Below are 6,504 nucleotides of genomic sequence, written 5' to 3'. Positions count from 1 at the left end.
TTGATAAAACTAAAAGAGCTGCTAGGGTAATTTAGAGCACACACAAAGAAGTACTGTCCTACTTTATGCAGAATATTGTAAATGAATTGCATTCACTACTGATGATGATAGGATGCCTTACCTGGATGGTTTTTTGGTTGGTTTTTTTGAAGGACAGGCTAATTGAGGGACAGATATTTATTCCACAAGTAGTCCTAATTACCTTAATGGTACCAACTCCTGAATTAGGGTGTGGATTATGGAGTAGTATAAAATCTGTTTTTTAATGCCATGAAATGTAACATTTGATTACCTTTGTTTAGGTAAAGTGGTTCATGTGAACCATAGCACTGTACCATTAGTCAGGTATGTTGTGTGTCATGTATACATGTTTATGTCCATGTGGGAATAAAGACCTTACTCCACTATGCTCAAGTCTTAGTAAAAACAGGTTAAAGATTAAACTCAAATCAAACTTGTTTACAATCAGATTAAAGAAAGAACCCAAAGATAATCGTGAATTACAAAAATCCCACATACTGAATGATGTGTTGCTGGTTGCTTACTTGTTAACATTTTTTGATTAGGTACAGAATTAAAGAAATTCTCTCACTGCTTTTGTTCAGGTCAATTGAGTTAAGTAGTTATATACTTATTTTACCCTAAGCTCAAGTGGGGACTACAGTGTAGTGAGAGATTTTTGCCTTGAAAGCTTTGAATAAAGGCTTGCAGAAAAACCTTGAAAGGGGGTTTAAATTTGTAAATTTTTTCTCAATTGGACATAAAAAGAGTGATGACAGTATCAGGACACTTTAGTGTGCATAAAATAGTAATTAGTTTTAAAATTAAGGCTTTAAATAAATAAAAATTAATATTTAAATTTATAAAATCCAATATAGAGGACCAAAATGGCAGATACAGGGAAAGATCACCTAGAACTTTTTAGGAACTCCTAGAACCCAAGATGGTGCCAGGGAGAAGTAGTCACATGTAGGTACACATGAGTTAGAAAGCAGGTAGCTGATTGGCTAAGAGAATGTCACCCTACTGAAAGAGCAACCAATCAGAGACTGAGAAAATATCATGCCACTGAAAGGCAACCAATCAGAGCTGAGCAGGGTAGACTGGAAAGTGTATATAAGGGCAACAGCCACTAGACTGAATTCCTAATAGTTTGAGACCTTCAAGAAGAACAGAAGCTGCAAGACTCCTACCCGAGAAGAGGGTTCTTAGGCAGCTTTGGGTAGACTCTTGTGAGGCTTTGGGAAGAGGTTGCTTTGGGGTTCTGAAGAACCACCACTTACAAGGGGCATCAAGACGTAGCAAGCAAAACAAGCTGGATTTTGGGTGGAGTCTTGTGGGAGTTTGGCGGGGGGTTGCTTTGGGGTTCCAGAAAGAGACTGCCTGCTAGAAGCCTCAAGAAGCAGCAGTTGCAGCAGCAAAAGAACCCTGAGGTTGCCTTGGCAATGGTTGCTATAGCAACCAAACCAACAGCCTCTGCCAGCAGCAGTTCTGTAGCTGTTGCTGCCTCAGCTGCCTGCCATAATCAGCGCTGGTGTCGTGTACCATCGGGGAGGAACAGCAGTGAGACAGAGCAAAAGGACCTTGAGGGCTCAAGAGCTACAGAGGGAATAATAGAAGTAAGTGTAAATCCCCATCTATTATTAAGGAATGTATGGGTGCATCTGTCATCAAAGCTGGATGCCTGAGCTTTCCTCTACCCATCCTGTGACAAGACTGAGCGGGGACATACCTTTTCAAGTACGTAAAAGGTTGTGACAAGGAGGAGGGATAAAAATTGTTCTCCTTAACCTGAGAACAGGACAAGAAGCAATGGGCTTAAATTGCAGCACAGATGGTTTAGGTTGGACATTAGGAAAAACTTCCTGTCAGGGTGGTGAAGCACTGGAATAAATTGCCTAGGGAGGCTGTGAAATCTCCATCAGTAAAGATTTTTAAGAGCAGGTTTGACAAACACCTGTCAGGGATGGTCTAGATCAGGAGCGGCCAACCTGAGCCTGAGAAGGAGCCAGAATTTATCAGTGTACATTGCCAAAGAGCCACAGTAATACGTCAGCAACTTCCACACCCTGCTCCCAGCGCCTCCCACCCACCAGCAGCCCTGCCGATCAGCTGTTTTGTGGCATGCAGGAGGCTCTGGTGGGGAGGGGGAGGAGCGAGGGTATGGCAGACTCAGGGGAAGGGGTGGAGTGGGGGCAGAGCCTGTGACAGAACCAGGGATTGAGCAGTGAGCACCCCCCGGCACATTGGAAAGTTAGTACCTGTAGCCCCAGCCCCAGAGTTGGTGCCTGTACAAGGAGCCGTGTATTAACTTCTGAAGAGTCGCACGTGGCTCTGGAGCCACAGGTTGGCCACCCCGACCTAGATAATACTTAGTCCATCCATGAGTGCAGGGGACTGGACTAAGTGACCTCTTGAGGTCCCTTCCAGTCCTATGATTTTATGATCAGCCCTCACAGAATGTTAATGTACATATTAATGTAGACAGTTGTTAGGTATTAAATTGTTAGTGTTACATGTTAAATGTGACTGTGTTAAGTGAATGATTACATTGCTATACATTATATAGTCTGTGTCTTTGTGTGCTGCACTGTGTATTTGAATGTAATTCTATTATGTTTTATGTTTGATGCATTCTTTCTTTAGTAAATTTCCTGTAACTTCTTACGTCTTTTTTTAAATATTTGTTTTCAAAGAATTTCTACTTGAGTACCAATCCTTGAGCAGAAAGTGGTATCTGTGTCCTTTCAAGGATCAAGACTAGCTTGCTCTGGGGAGCCCTCTCCAGGTCAGAGACAAGCCCCCTGGGAAAACCCTAGCAATTCTTTTAGGGCCACAACCTTGCTTTCCCTTTGTCAGATACATTTGTAGGTAATTTAATTGGCTTCTAAACTCCGAAGGTAACACCCCTGTTTAGCTCAGGGACCAGGGCCTAGGAGTCTTGAGTCCTATTCTCATTCCCAGTTCTTCCCTCGCCGCCTCTCAGTAACTTACCTAGGCTCCCCTAAATGTGCACGTCACACTTTGCCTAACTGTAAATTGGGTATGAGACTTGCTTCACTACAGGCTGAGGTTTAAGTTTATAAAGTGCTTCAGTATCCTCAGGTGAAAAGCTCTCTGTAAGATTTTGTTGGTTATTGTGGGGCTGAGGGATTCATGGCATTTCAGTCTCTCATCAACTTGCAACCCAGTTTGCTGAAGGGTGATGACAATGGCCAATTTTTAAAAAGCCACCATTCTTTTCATACCAATGTTTAAAAAGAACCAATGTTCTAATGCATGAATATTAAGTATTGTAAAATTTAAGTTTCATTATTAAACCTATGCAATGGTAAAATAGAAACTAATTTGTCCCTCACGTTGCTGTTGGACAGTTAACTCAATGCACACTTCCACTGTTAAGTTCTGCACTGATGTTTGTAATAAGAGTTAACTAACTTTTCCAACACACACAGTCTTCCCTCTTGACTTCCCCCAGATTGCTAAAAGGAACAAAATTACTAGATTTTTATTTACTACTATGAAGGGAAGGCTGTGCTTGCTGTTTTATATAGCCACTTTTTTTCCACAGATTCGAAGGCCAGAATGGACAATTTTGATCTATTCTGTCCTCCTGAACAAAACAGGCCCCAGAACTTCCTCAATATAATTCCTAGAGCATATCTTTTAGTAGAACATCTCATCTTGATTTAAAAATGGTCAGTGATGGAGAATCGACCACAACCGTTGGTAAATTGTTCCAATAGTTAATTACTAATTGTAAAAAAAGTATGCCTAATCTTTCATTTGAGGAGAATCTGGAAAAGAAAATTACACAGGTGCCAAGTATTCAGCATTACTGCTGACTTGATGACTAATTTAAAATGTTTAATGTAGCTGGTTTAGTTTGTCTATTAATGTTACTACATTTTATTTTAATGCCTCAGGCAAAACAGTGATTTTGTGACCGCCTCAAAGCTGGTAGGACACCTGAAGCCTCTTTGATTTATCCAGATACGGATAGTAGGAAAAAATAATTTTGTATACCATCAGGAAGGGACAGAAGAATGCCACTTTGCTCATATGATAGGCATGAACTGCTCAGCTTTGTAGCTACTCACCATAACACTATCTACAACATAAATTAAATTTAAGAGGCTGTGGGTATAAGTCAGAAAACACACTTGGTCCTACAAGCTTAATGTATGGAGGTGGAGAATAGGCACTAATCCCAGGTATAATCAATGACACATACTCCACACATCTGAGTTTTATTTATTCCCTTCTTGGAATCCTGGAAAGCAAGTAATCAACTTTAGTTATATAAAATTTTCCCGTGCCAGTCATGTAGGATAACTATGGATGTAAATGGATGCTTGGTTTAAGCATTAGAGCCAGGCAAAGTTTTTCAGCACACAGTAAATTTGCCAAAAAATACATTTTTGGGGGATACTGAAACTATTTGCAAAACTGGATTGATTTGGACCAGTGGTTTTGGCTGATCTTTACACACACATTTAAATAGACTTTGGGCACATCCTTTAGCAGTTTAAGGAAAGATTAACACTTTTTTTTATTTAACCCTCAGTAAATAAAATTACTAAAATTCACAGGTGTCAGAGTAACAGCCATGTTAGTCTGTATTCGCAAAAAGAAAATGAGTACTTGTGGCACCTTAGAGACTAACCAATTTATTTGAGCATAAGCTTGATTTTTTTTAAGATAGGCTGGCTGCTTAAGTGGTCCCTGTGACAGACCCTAAGGCAGGTTCCAGCCTCCTCTAGGAGCATATGGGGGAGTGTAGGGAGAGTGGTCTAGGAAAGAGATGTCATTTTTATATAGTTTTAGCAAACTGATTGGGATGGATTTTTTCCCATTTGACAAGTTTTTTTAAAAACAAATTATTAAAATAGAAAACGAGTTTCTTTTCTGAATGCATTAAAATTGCTGGAGACACTTAGTCTATCCTTTCCAAAGGAATGTTCCTTAAAGCACACAACAGTAGTTCAAACTCCAACAGGCAGATATTTCAGAAATTTGAGTTTGTGGGAAAATAGTTCTAATGGGAAGAGTTTGCAACCGTATGTGTAGGAGGTGGTGATATCTGCCCATGATAATCACATGCATCAAAAGAGACTTTCATAACTGTTGCAATGTAGGTTTATGGCTTCTGCATACTAAGCTCTTGACCTATTGAACATCCAGTGTTGAGGTACCTATTTTTCATCTTTACAGCGCTTTGCAAAGGAATGGAGTTAGGATAAGTTGCGTGTAGCTGTCCGACTACCATGCCAGTTAGTCATAGTGGGGTGTGAATTTAGCATCTACAGAATCACCATATTCTCAATATTTAATCACACTTAGTTCTGTTGTCTGCTTTAAATTAAATTAAGCACTAGAGTGAAGACTACAACTTAAACCTCACTTTTTAGGAATATTTTTGGCCATTGAATACAAAACATTGGTCTTCCCACACCATTAGAATACTGTCTAGTCTTTCCCACATTTGTATACACATTCCCTTTAACACTTATGTTTAAATAGGGCACTTGTTTAAAAAGAAAAATCCCTGAAATGACAGTTGGCGCTTTATATGTTAAGCGAATGTTGCCTCTGTTTGGATGCAATTAAAACCTACTGAGTAGTCCCCTAAACCATTTTAATAATATATCCTGTTATAAACTGTTAAACCCTAATTTGTTTTATAGTTTGAGAATAGAAACCAGAAAGTTTATAATAGTAGTAATCGCTTAACAGTTTGGTATACATGGTCTTCATCTTTATTAACTGTTGCAATATCAATAGTCCCCCCCCAAAATTAAAATCAATGTTCAAAACTTCCATTTCTATGTGAGACCGTGGTTCTCTGAAACTTCTAAGATAGTATCAGGTGGGTGGGGGAAAAGCCTCCAATGTGACCCAAGTATCTAGAGCACAAGTTAGTGTGTACACTACTTCAGCTTTTTTCTTTAAGTTGAAACTGTTTACGCTTTGGCTAATATTTTGGCGTTTCATTTCAAAATTGTGTTTTGTTCAGAAGTAGCTATTTACTTAGAGGGTGAAACACCTAAAACCATTCTGAAACAAAAAAGAAAAACCCACCCAAAACAAGCAGAGAACCAACAACAACAACAAAAAAAGTTTCACTTGGAAACAGTGTTTTTTGGGGATTTTTCAGTTCTGCCCAGGAACTGGAAAAAACCAAACCCATTCACTCAGCTCTAGTAAACATCTTCAACTTCTCCCTACAGTTTGAGTATTGTCCCAATTTACTAGTTCTGGTTTCTATAGTTCCTTTGTCCTTAACAACTGAGAAATAGAACCAACATTACTGGTCTTTCAAATACTTCTTATTGTAGTACACGCTGTACAGCTTTACATTATGGTTTTATCTGCTATTTAATAATTGGTGTTTATGTTCCTCACAGGATATTTTCTCTACTTGATGTAAGTTGTTTGCAATGTCCTATTTTCATTGCAAATGACACACTGTTATATTACACGTGAGTACATAGGTGTCTTGTG

Source organism: Eretmochelys imbricata, chromosome 4 (genome assembly GCF_965152235.1).
Source record: "Eretmochelys imbricata isolate rEreImb1 chromosome 4, rEreImb1.hap1, whole genome shotgun sequence".
In the NCBI taxonomy this organism is placed as follows: domain Eukaryota; kingdom Metazoa; phylum Chordata; order Testudines; family Cheloniidae; genus Eretmochelys; species Eretmochelys imbricata.
Note: the sequence above shows the minus strand (reverse complement) of the source record.